A 12,721-nucleotide genomic window follows, 5' to 3' on the forward strand; every position below is an offset into this window, starting at 1 on the left:
TTGTTTGTTAGTTTTTGAGATGGACTATCACACCAAAGTGTGCAAAAACTCACTAGAATCCCTGTAGATAATCCACCCCAGCCTTGAACTTGCAGCCATCCACCTTCCTTTGCTCCCCCAGCCCTGGGGCTGCAGGTGTCAGCCCTCACTCTTGGCTTGTTTCCTTCTTCAGGGAACATTTTCTTCACTGGCTTCAGGACACTGACCTCTCCTGACCCCCTCCACCCCTCAGGATGTTCCCTCATGTCTCTCTCCTGGGCTGTTTCCTCACTGTCAGCTCCATGTCCAGAGCTGAGGTATCCCCACTCCTGGCACAGTCACTTCTGGGGTGACCTCACCCCAGGACAGGGCTTTAAACTCAAGCCAGAGGCCAATGGCTCTGAAGTAAAAACCTCACCCTTGAATACCCCTCTGGAACACCTCCCAGATGTGAGAAAAGGGCATCAGATTTACTAAGTCCAACACTGGGTGTGCCACCAAATGCCTTTAATCCCAGCACTCCAGGGTGGGACAGGGAAATCCTGAAACTAAGTGCCCCTCACCCTCACCCCCAAATGATTGGGCATAGTGGTCCACTTTTCATAACCCCACCACTTAGAAAGTTACCTTTGGGACCCTGGAATCGAGGCTCCTGTAATCCCAGCACCCAGAAGGTTGAAGCAAGAGTATCATTATGGATTTGAGGCTAGCCTGGACTACATAGTGAACTCCAAGATAGCCTTGGCTAAACAGTGAAATCCATTCTTAAAATAAATGCTGAAACAAAATAAAAGAGAGAGAGAGGGGGGGGGAAAGTCATCCTGGGCTACATATCAAATGAAGGCTACATGAGACAGTCTCCCATAGAAACACATGACTGTAATCTCAGCACGTGAGAGGGAGAAGGAGAGGAACAAGATTTCAAGGGCATCCTTGGCTACATAGTAAATTCTAGGTTTCCATGGGGGATTAAAGGAGTCAATACACAAGGCTGCATGGTCCTAGAGTGGGTAAAGACACCTGCTGCCAAGTTAATGACCTGAGTTCCTTCCCTGGGACCCACATAGGAGAAGGAGAGAGCTGACTCCCAAAAATTGTCCTCAGTTCTCTACATATGCTGACCTAGGCTTTCATGCAAACAAAGGTGCTCCTGCCCGCGCACGAGCGCGTGCGCACGCACACACACGCACACACACACACACACACACACACACACACACACACACACACACGGTACTCCTCATATGTGTTCATCCTATAAGCTACTCCATCTTGATAAATCACTTTCTAATTGTCCCAGTCCAATTCCAAGGCCTTACACCATTCTTGAGAGCCCCAGCAGACATGTCCACCCTCTCTTCCCTGCTCCCTCTGCTCCTGCTACACTGATCTGGACACCACATGCTCAGCTCAGGGCCTTTGCCTCTGCTGTTCCTTTGACCACACGTCCATATGGCATCTTCCCCATCCACTTCAGATCTGCTCAGCTGTCACTCTCAGGGTGAATCCTTTCCTAACCTTGCTCTCTCCAAGCTCATGCTCACACCTCCAGCTCTGTCTTCTTCCAGGCTTTCTGTCTGTCTACACTGCACTCACCACCATTTGACATTTTCCCCTATTTCTCTAGCGTGTGTTTCCCCACTGGAAAGTGAGTTCCAGAAGGGCAGACAGTTCAGCCTGTTTCCTGCTCAGGTGTAGTGGTGCTGTATGGTGACTGTATACAGGACGCACAGGTAACTGTAGATCTCCATTCAGAGAGTGGAGGAATGAAAGCATGAGTGTGCCGCCCAGCTCTGCAGGGACTGATGGCCTGACTGTCAGGTGCTGCTGGCTGATGCCACAGCTGCTAGGATGTTTGTTTGTTTGTTTGTTTGTTTGTTTGTTTGTTTTGAGACAGGGTTTCTCTGTAGCTTTTGGAGCCTGTCCTGGGCTAGCTGGCCTTGAACTCACAGAGATCCACCTGCCTCTGCCTCCCAAGTGCTGGGATTACAGGCATGCACCGCTGCCACCACCACCCTGCAGCTACTAGGATTTTAACAAGGGCAGCATAAACCCTAGCAGGGCACAGCTCTCCCTGAGTGCTCACCAAAGACACTGAGCTTCCTTCCTTCCAGCGCAGAGGGAATCCCCAAATCCCAAAATGTCGGGCCAGGCAGGGGCTGTGGAATCACTATTCTTGCCCTTCTAGCCCTGGCTTTGCAGGTTGGAACCCAGACTGGGAAAGGAAGAGTGTCGCCTGCTCTGTGCCCATCTATTCCTCACTCACCTATCTCAGACCAGAGCACCAGAGGTATTGGTGATGATTCTGACTCTGGGTCCACACTCCTCAGCTCCCAGGTGCTGCAACACCAGGACAGAAGACAGCCGGCCAGGAGCCACCAGGAACCACGGAACACCATCTTAGCTCAGTGACACCAACAACTGCTTGTGTCCCTGGCAATCAGGGTGCTTACAGGGACCCAGGTGGCCACGCCCCTCCAGACTCCACAGCCTGAGCATTCCCTGCAGGAAAGCCATTGCTGACACGTGTTTATTCAGAGCTTACCACAGAGCAGAAGCTGCTCTTCTGTCCTTCAACTGATCTTATGCGATGCTCCCCTTATGTACGTAAGACCATGGATGTGATAATTTCAGTGTCATCAAGGAACTCAACTGTGCCTCCTTCTCAGCTGTGTAGAAAGAACTGTCTGTTCTGTGATAACTGTCTCACTTCCTTTGAAATGACTTTCCTCCGATTTAGTTTGTACACCTCCACATAGAAGTACTAAAATTTTGCCCCCTGACCCCAGGTCCCTTTCATCCAAAGTATTCCTTTCCATAAGGGCTGCTACACTGGTATCATTTGGAAGCTTCCTTTAAAGAGCTTCCATAAAAAGTCCACTCCAGACTATCTATGTCCTTCATTCCCCTGCACATCTACATGTCCTAGGTCTCACATATTCTAGAAACTTCAGGTGACCAAGAGGTGACTAAATAAATGGTCCCCAATATGAAGCCCAACTTCAACATCTTCTCCCCTCCTGCCCTCCTCCCTTTCTCTCTCTCTCTCTCTCTCTCTCTCTCTCTCTCTCTCTCTCTCTCTCTCTCTCTCTCTCCTGTGTGTGTGTGTGGCCCTGACTTGCCTGAAACTGGCCATATAGACAGGCTGGTCTCAAACACACAGAGATCCACCTGCCTCAGCCGCCTGAGTGCTTGGATTACCACCACACCTGGCTTCTAAACTGATCCTTTAAAACATTTTTTTTTTTTTAATTTTAGCCACTCCTCAGCCAAAGATCTGGGCTCCTTATCTTTAGCCTCACAATGACTTGTGTATTGTCCCCACAGCTGGGAACCATGTCCTTTGCCCATCTACCTCTGACAGGCAGCCCACTGCCCAGCCAGCACCTCTTCCTAGACTCCACCAGCTGGACCACATACCACCCAGCCCTGTACTGGGTGTCTCTCATTGTCTCTCTCAAGCTTCCTCCACAGAGCTCTGACAGCTGGATGTTCCTCCTCAGTCTCACCACAAGCTTTTCAGTCAGGCTAATGACCCACAGACCTCTGCTGGTCTGCCTGTCTACCCAAACCTAAAAATCCACACTTTTCCCTGCTTTTCAGTCTGCCTGGGTCTCCCCAGTGAGACTCCACCTAACCAACTTCTCCCCAGCGCATGCTCTGTCTCTGACCTCCACAGATGCCTTAAACTTCCCCACCTTTCATTCCTTGTTCTTTCTGGAGCCCAAATCTGCAGGCCATTGTTCTCCTGCAGCTCATTCACTCTGCTGCTGTCATCCCACCCCCGGCCCCTCACAGCTGTCAAGTGCACAGAACCTCTCAACAGCTGTCTGGAATCTGCTCCACTTCCCCTCTGGGGGACCCTCTCTGCCCAGACTGCCCTCTCCTCTGAATCCCTACTTTGCATCTCATCTTCCTTCTAAAACCACTCCTTCAGTGTCTTTGGAAAAATCTAGCCTCAGCTGGGCAGTAGTGGAGCATGCCTTTAATCACAGCACTTAGGGAGGCAGAGGCAGGTGGATCTCTGAGTTCAAGGACAGCCTGGTTGACATAGAAAGTTTCAGGACAGCCAGAACTACATAGAGAGAGCCTATCTCAAAATAAAATAATAATAATAAAAGAAAGAAAAGGAATCTAGCCTAGGCCACGTTCAACTCTACTTTAATCCTTTCCCTGTCCAAGAAACACTAAAAATAGACCCCTCTACCCCCACCGTGGAGAACAGATGGAAGATGGGAATCTCTGCTTCGGGCCCCTACTGGATCATGAGATGGCATCAGCTCTGCAAGCTGCCCTTTGGATAACTCCTGAGGTCACAACTTCTCTGTCCCCTTGGATACTCTGTCCCAAACCCCCATCTTCTGCTGCAGAATACTGCTACAATCTCAGCAGATTACAATCGATCCCTCAACCTTGCTTTCAAGGGCAAAGCAACTCTCCATCCATTTTCCTCCAAGCCCTGACAGGGATGGCCCTCTCAGGTGACTATTCCGTCTAGGAGAATGAATAACTATCTGATAGTTGGCCAACCACTTCTGGTATCCTCCATATCCACCAACACTGTCTTAATTCCTCGGGTAATCTTTCTCCCTGTGGAATCGCTACCAATTTGTGCCTTCTGGCCAACTGATCTGGCACCTGCGCTCTAGTCTTCCAGCTCCTACCTACACTCAACAGCTCCCACCTACCAACCATTTCCTCCTCCACAGCTAGATCCTCTTCACTTCCATTTCCTCCTCCACAGCTGACACTGGCAGATACAGAGTCTCCTGACCTGCCTCTGCTTCAGCCAGGGCCTGCCCTAGGCTCTGGTATACCAGTCATTGCTTTGCCTTCCATTTACATTCACCCCCTCTCTAAAGTCCTTTCAAGGTTCTGGAGAGATGACTCAGCAGTTAAGAGCACTGGGCTACTTTTCCAGAGAACCCAGGTTCAATTCCCACATGGCAGTTCACAACTGCTTCTACCTTTAGCTCCAGGGGATCAGATGCCCTCTTCTGGCCTCAGTGGGCATTGCACCTATATACACAACCCACTCCATATATATATTATGTATGTATGTATGTATGTATGTATGTATGTGTATATATATGTATATATATATGTATACATATACATATATATAATCCCTCTTTATTTATTTATTTTTTCTTATATTTTGAGATAGGTTCTCACTTTATAGTTTTGGCTCTCCTGGAACTTACTCTGCAGTGTGAGCCATCACACCCAGCAACATAAAATCTTTTTTAAAAAACACAACTGAGAGTGTTGGTGTACACCTTTAATCCAATCATTTGGGGGAGGGGGGAGGCAAAGGAAGAAGGATCTTCTCTGTGAGTTCAAGGCTAGCCTGATCTACAGAGAGTTCTAGGCCAACCATGGCTGCATAGTGAGACCTTGTCTCAAAAATAAAGAGACAAACAGTGAGTTCCAGAGAAAATGAGTGCAGAAGCAATAGAAAGGCCAAGCACACACCACTGGGGAAGAGTGTTTCTCTAGTGAGAAGCTGTTTTAAAGAATCACAAGCACGGTGGGTGGTGGTGGTGCACGCCTTGAATCCCAGCACTCAGGAGGCAAAGCCAGGCGAATCTCTGTGAGTTCAAGGCCAGTCTGGGCTACCAAGTGAGTTCCAGGAAAGGTGCAAAGCTACCCAGAGAAACGCTGTCTTGGAAAAAAAAATCATAAGCAAAAGAAAGTTGACATTCCAGAATCCAGTTTGTTTCCACCGTGCCAAATACATGTAACATAAAATTAATTATCTTGCTACATTAAAGAAAATTTTCAGGCAGGGCAATGGTGGTACAGGCCTTTAATCCCAACACTTGGGAGGTAGAGGCAGGTGAATCTCTGTGAGTTCAAGGTTAGCGTGGTCAACAAATTGAGTTCCATGACAGCCAGGACTGTTAAACAAAGAAACCTAGTCTCAGAAAATCAAAACAAAAAACCAAAAAAAAAAAAAAAAAGACTTTATTTTCTTATGTTCGTAGGTATATTGCTTGCATGTACATTTGCATACCATATGTGTGTCTAGTGCCAGGAGGAGGGCCAGATGAAGAAGGTGGATCCCTGGAACCACCCCCTGAGTTGTATTCATGTGGGTGCTAAGAATTTAAGAATTTAACCTGGGTTGTCTGGGATAGTGGCCAGTGATCTTAACTATTAAGGTATCTCTCCAGCCCCTGGTTAGTTTGTTTGTTTGTTTGTTTGCTTGTTTTTTGAGACTGACCTAATATAAATTGGCCTTAAACTTACAAAAATCCTGTTGCTTCTGCCTCCTCCTGAGTACTGGGATTACAGGCCAAATGCACCTCTTGTGTGTGTGTGTGTGTGTGTGTGTGTGTGTGTGTGTGTGTGTGTGTGTGAGACTGTGTGTGTGAGACTGTGTATAGTGTATGTGCACATGTGTGCATGCAGAGACCTGAGGACCATGTCAGGTGTCCCACTCTACCACATTCCACCCAGTTCCCCTGAATCTGGAGCAGGCTGGGTGGCCAGTAAGCCCTAGCAATCCTTCCCCCAAAACTGGTATTATAGGTGTGTGTAGACCACATCCAGCTTTTTATGTGGGTTCTTCAGGTCCTGTGCTAGCATAGCAATCAGTCTTAACTGATGACGAGCCATCTCCCCAGCCCTAATCTTAATATTTATTAGTTTATTATTTAGAAGCATTGAGTCCAAGTTGGGTTTTAGATTAATTTTTTATTATTTTTTTAGTTATGTATAGCTGTGTGTGGCTGCATGTATAGGTGCCCACAGAGACCAGAGTGACCCCTAGAGCTGGAGTTACAAAAGTGAGTCACCTGACATGGGTGCTGGGAACTGAAACTCAGGTGCTCTTAACTGCTGAGACATCTCTTCAGCCCTTGAGTCCATCTTGGACAGCCATCACCACCATCCACCTCCAGGGTCTTTTTCATTTTTGCAAAACTCAAATTCAGTACCCACTCATGCTGGCTAGTTTTATGTCAACTTGACACAAGCCAGAGACATCTGAGAGAGTATCTCAACTGAGAAAAAACATCTCCATCAGATCAGGCTATAGGCAAGCCTGTAGGGCATTTTCTTTATTAGTGATTGATATTGGAGGGTCTGCCTACTATGTGTGGTGCCACCGCAGTGCTGTGGTCCTGTGTTCTATAAGAAAACAGATGAACGCTTAAGCCCTGGAGAACAAGCCAGTAAGCAGCACTCTGCCATGGCTTGTGCATCAGCTCCTGCCTCCAGGTTCCTGCCCTGTCTGAGTTCCTGCCTTCCTTTCTTTAGTGATGAACTATGACTAAGTGTAAACAAGATACATCCTTTCCTCCCCAAGTTGCTCTTGGTCATCACAGTGATAGTTACCCTAAGCCACCACTAAACAATGACTCCTTAGTCCTTGTGATGGCCAATATTGATTGTTACCTTGTCAGAATCTAGAATTGGCTAGTAGGCAGACCTCTTGGCATGTCTATGAGACAGTTTTTAGACTGAGTATACTGAGGCTGGAAGACTTGCCTTAAGTGTTGGTGGCGCCATTTCAGGAGCTGGCGTTCTAGACTGAAGTGAAAGGAGGAAGAAATCTGAGCATCAGCCTTCACTGCTCTCTTTGCTTCCTGGCTGTGGATGCAATGGAACCAGCTGACTCAAGTGCCTACCTCCATGCCTTCCCTGCCATGATGGACTGTGCCCTCAAACGGTGAGCCAAGAGGACAAGTGTGGTGGTGTGCATCTTCAGTCCCAACACTAGAAGGCAAAGGCAGGCAGAGCTCTGTGAGTTCAAGCCAATTTGGTCTACATGGTGAATTCCAGGTCAACCAGAGCTACATAGTGAAACTGTCTCAAACATAGGTAGGTAGGTAGATTAGATAGATAAATATATGGATGGATGGATGGATGGATGGATGGATGGATGGATGGATGGATGGACAAAAGCCATGAGCCAAAATAAACCCTTCTTCCTTAAGCTGCTTTTCCCAGATTTCTTCCTTCCTTCCTTCCTCCCTCCCTCTCTCTCTCCCTCTCTCTCTCTTTCTTTCTTTCTTTCTTTCTTTCTTTCTTTCTTTTGGGGAGAGTGGGTGTTTGAGACAGGGTTCCTCTGTGTAGCCCTGGTTGTCCTGGAACTCAAATTGTAGACCAGGCTGGCCTTGAACTCAGAGATCCTGCCTCTGCCTCCCGAGTGCTGGGATTAAAGTCAGGTGCCACCACTGCCCAACTTTCTCAGGTATTTTTTCAAGCAATAAGAAAAATAACTAATGCACTTCCCTTTCCCTGTACCCTGGCAACCATCATTCTGCTTCTTGTCTCTGTGAATTTGATTTCTGTAAGTATCTCATATAAATGAAATATCATATTAACTGTGACTGGCTTATTTCACTTAGCATGATGTCCCCAAGATCGGTTCACATGGTAGTGTGAGTCAGAATTCCTTCCTGCCCGAGGATGAGGAATCTTCCTCTCTGTGTCTATACCACATTGTGTTCCCCCATGCATTCTTTGGCAGACCTTGGATTGCATCCATATCTGAACTATTGTGAATAAAGCTGCTACAAATATGTATCTCTGAGTACTTCTTCAATACCTGTTTTCAGTGCCTTTGAGCCCACACCCAGAACTGGAAGTGCTGAGTCATATGGTTATTCTACTTTTGTTTTGTTTTGTTTTTTGTTTTTTGTTTTTTTGAGACAGGGTTTCTCTGTGTAGCTTTGCACCTTTCCTGGATCTCGCTCTGTAGACCAGGCTGGCCTTGAAATCACAGAGATTCTCCTGGCTCTGCCTTCTGAGTGCTGGGATTAAAGGTGTGCGCCACCACCCGGCTTGGTACATTTAAATTTTATGTTATGTGTATGGGTGCTTTGCTTACATTATCTATGTGTACCATGTGGGCATCTGGTGCTCTCAGAGTCCAGAATAGGAAGTTGAATCCCCCTGGACCTGAAGTTACAGATGGTTGTGAGCCGACAGGTGGGTGTTGAGAATCAAGCCCAGGTCCCTGGAAGAACAGCCAGTGCTCTTAACCAGGGAGCCCTCTCTAGCTCTGTAATCCTATTTTTTAATTTCTAAGAATAGTACCAGATTGTTCCCCAAACTGTCTGTGTATGTTCACTTCCTTACCAATGACACACAATCTGTAGTTTCTCCACACCCTCACCAACACTTGTTTTGTTTTGTTTTGTTTTATAGCAGCCTTTGTGAAATACTGGGGAATATGTCTCTGCTCAGCTCTGAAACAAAGCTCTAACAACCGTAGGAGATAAGGGTGTCAAGAGAACCCTGCTTTCCATACTTGGTCTGTGGCCCCAGTGTCTCACACAAATATTCTCAGACCTTAGTAATGTCTAGACTGATGGACATGTCTGACAGAGTACCTAAATCACTTAGAATTCCCTGCAGATAGACATGTGTCTTTGGTTGTAAAGAGATGAGTCTTAATGGACACAGGGGTGGTTACAAAAAGACCAGACCGTGATTAGAAGTTTGGAACTTCCAGTACCGCCCCAGTTATTTAAGAAGTGAAGTCAGAAGATTCAGTTAATCACCAAAATCCAAGAACTTTGGCTGAGGAGGTAGCTCAGTCTGGACTCAGACCTCCATTCAAGCTGTAGCCCTCACGAAGACAAACAACAACCGGGTACGGTGTGTTAGATTTGGGGTATAAAGGAAAGATATGGAAGGCAAGAGACCAGAATCTGACGCCAACAGACGAGACTGTTCACCTCAAACAGCAAAGGGTACACACTCTCTCTCTGGAATGGAGATTCCGCAAAGGGGGAAGTTGTCTGGGACCCTTTAGAGGAGAAGGTGAGGGGCTCGGGAATAAGGAAGTTGAAGGGGTAGCTGGGATATGTGCAGGTTAGTGGTCTCTTCTTCCTGGAATTGTTTGCTCTCCTGAGACAGACTATCTTGAGAAAATGGCTGTCTCAGTAAATGATCTCTTTGTGGCTGACTGATAACAGTTGAGCAAGGCCAGATGTAACCTCATAGGAATTCTGTTTTTACAGCTGAGGCACTCTGACATGGTGGTTTGTAATCCCAGCAATGGGACAGTGGAGACAGAAATATCCCTAGAGTTGATTGGCCAGCCACCTTAGCCTAATTGGTGGGTCCCAGTTCCTAATTAGAGACCTTGTCTTTTTTTTTTTTTTTTTTTTTTTTTTTTTTGCTACTGTTGAATTTATTACAGGAAGTTGATTGCCAAGTTCTGTATGATACTTCTAATGTTACTAGGTGGTGCTATAGGCAAAGTCAAGGGTTGGGGAACATTCAGGTTTCTGCAGGCAAGGTTCAAAGAGCCTCCAATGCCCTCCCTGGGATGTGGCCAGGACATCAGGTCTCTGGGCAGATGACATTCCTCACCCACAGGCTCTGAGCACCAACTTCACAGCCAAGCGCACACATGCGGGGCTGACTAAGCAGACTGATGCTGTGTATAGAGGGCGTGGCCTCGCCCCATCCACCTTGTCCTTCTCTGCTGTGACAACAGCAGCCTGTGCAGGAAGTGTGTGCCTTCTTTAAGGGACACTTGCAAACATTCCCGATGCCCAATTATTTCAAGATAGTTTATTTTCAAAATGGGTCACAACATGAGCTTTTGGCCCATTCTGCCAAATGTACAAGCTACAAATGCTTGCTCAGCAGCTGAGGGGCACACGTTAGTATCATGTCTGAAAAGTAAATAAAAATCCAAATAAAACAAATATTCAAAGTTTCCATAGGAACACAGGTAAGTGTGACCCATCTCCTAGCCTTCCATTCTGCATCTGCTGCAATCCCTACTCTTACAAAGACACTCCAAAACTAGCAGTAATTAAGTTAAATGCCCCCCCCCAAATCCCTTAATTCAAGCTAAACTTGCAGGTAAGAGCTACACATTGATGCCAGCAGAAGCACAGGCTGCTGGGTGCCGGTCCATCCCTCTCTCCTGGGAACATGACAAGGGCAGCAGCGTGCCCACATCCTGCTCCTCCACTTCTGGTGGGAAGCCATAGCTCTGGATCTGCTTCATGCGTTGCCACATTGACCTCGACATTACGTAGTAGATGGAAGGCCTCTGGAACCCATTGAAAGCAGACGCAGCAGCAACCATGTATCCACCCATGTTCTCAAAGAGCATCCAGTCACCCACATGCATTTCAAGCAGGTTACAGCGTTCGATGATCTAATCAAGGCCATCACATGTTGGTCCCCAGATGCTGGATGGGTAATACTTCTCATCTGGCTTGGGTCTCTTCGGCAGCAGGGCCTTGACATGTGCATGATCATAAAGAATGCAGTTGAATGATCCATAGACTCCGTCATTCACATAATACATGATGGTTTGTTCATTTGACTCATCCTCAACGTCAGAGCCGGTCTGCTCCTTCCATACTACATTTTTGGCAATGATACTGACTGCCAGTGTGAAAGCTGACGCGACATAGTATCAGCTATGACTCTCACTCCAGAGTCTGGTGGGAAGTACTTGTCCAGAGCCGGGTTGATCACACTGGTGATCTCTTCAGATTTAAGTTTTGTATCCTCAGATCCAGGAAAGCCACCACCAATATCAAGCAGATACATGCTGAAACCAACTTCTGTTCCCATGTCAAAGACGCAGTGGGCATCCAACAGGGCCTGTATGAAGGTCTCAGGATCAGTATATCCACTCCCCACATGGAAGCTGACACCAATGACATCAATATTTAGCTCTTTTGCCCGTTCCAAGAGAAGCCTGCTGGTTTTGAGTGCGGCACCAAACTTAACACTGAGGCGACACACTGCTTTGGAATCATCAGTGGCAATCCGCAAAACCAACTTTGCCTTTGGACGTGCTCTGGCGACTTTCAACAACTCAACCTTACTGTCAAAAGTCATCATCTGGACTCCATTATGGGCAGCATACTTGATTTGAGACACTTGTTTACAGGGATTTGCATAGATAATCTTCTCCAGAGGCACCTCAAGCCCCGGCACCAACTGTATTTCAGTCAAAACCCGTCCCAATGGTGGCTAGAGTGTTCACTATGGCTCTGCTGTCGTTACTTTTGACAGCATAAAAGGGAGTGATGCGGGGAAGGGCTTTTCACCAGCTTAGGTGTTTCTTCAGAATGGATTTAGCTCAGTGGTAGAGCGCTTGCCTAGCAATCACAAGGCCCTGGGTTCGGTCCTCAGCTTTAAAAAAAAAAAAGTCTCCAAGGTCCGCGACATAAAAAGCATCCTTGAGGAAGAAACTTCATTAATTTTTTTGGTCCAGGATGTCCTTGGCAGTAAAGCCTTCATCGAGAATATGGCACTCAAAGTCTTCCTTATTAAAGCTGTTCATGATTCCTGGTGTGCCACAAAAAAACTAGAGATGGAATTCAATTACCGCCAGCTCCTCACAAGGCAAGCTATCCAGGAACTCTGACCGCTGTCTCCTTGGAGTGGTGCAAGCATTCTCACAGCCGGACCCTCGCCAGCCTCCGCCACCAAACCCTGAGGAGTGGCGAGGTGGCGCCGAGCTGCTGCTGCTGCTGCTGGCTGATGGAAGGAGGGAGGGAAGGAGGGAGGGAGGGCGGATGGCGGCGGCCGCTGCAGGGACTGACCGAGACCTTGTCTTAAATTAAAAACAAGGTGTGTGGCTCCTGAGGAATGACATCTGAGGTTGACCTCTGATCTTCACACCCTTGTGTACCTGCATACATACATGCACTTACACACATACACACACACACACACACACACACACACACGCACGCACGCACGCACGCACGCACGCACGCACGCACACACTAATAATTATAGATGA

General features: G+C 47.3%; 1 pseudogene; it reads right to left on the reverse strand.

Annotated features, from left to right (window-relative positions):
* Positions 1-10,819: 10,819 nt before the first annotated feature.
* Positions 10,820-12,256, reverse strand: LOC118578725 (annotated as a pseudogene).
* Positions 12,257-12,721: the final 465 nt, after the last annotated feature.

Source organism: Onychomys torridus, chromosome 2 (genome assembly GCF_903995425.1).
Source record: "Onychomys torridus chromosome 2, mOncTor1.1, whole genome shotgun sequence".
NCBI lineage: Eukaryota > Metazoa > Chordata > Mammalia > Rodentia > Cricetidae > Onychomys > Onychomys torridus.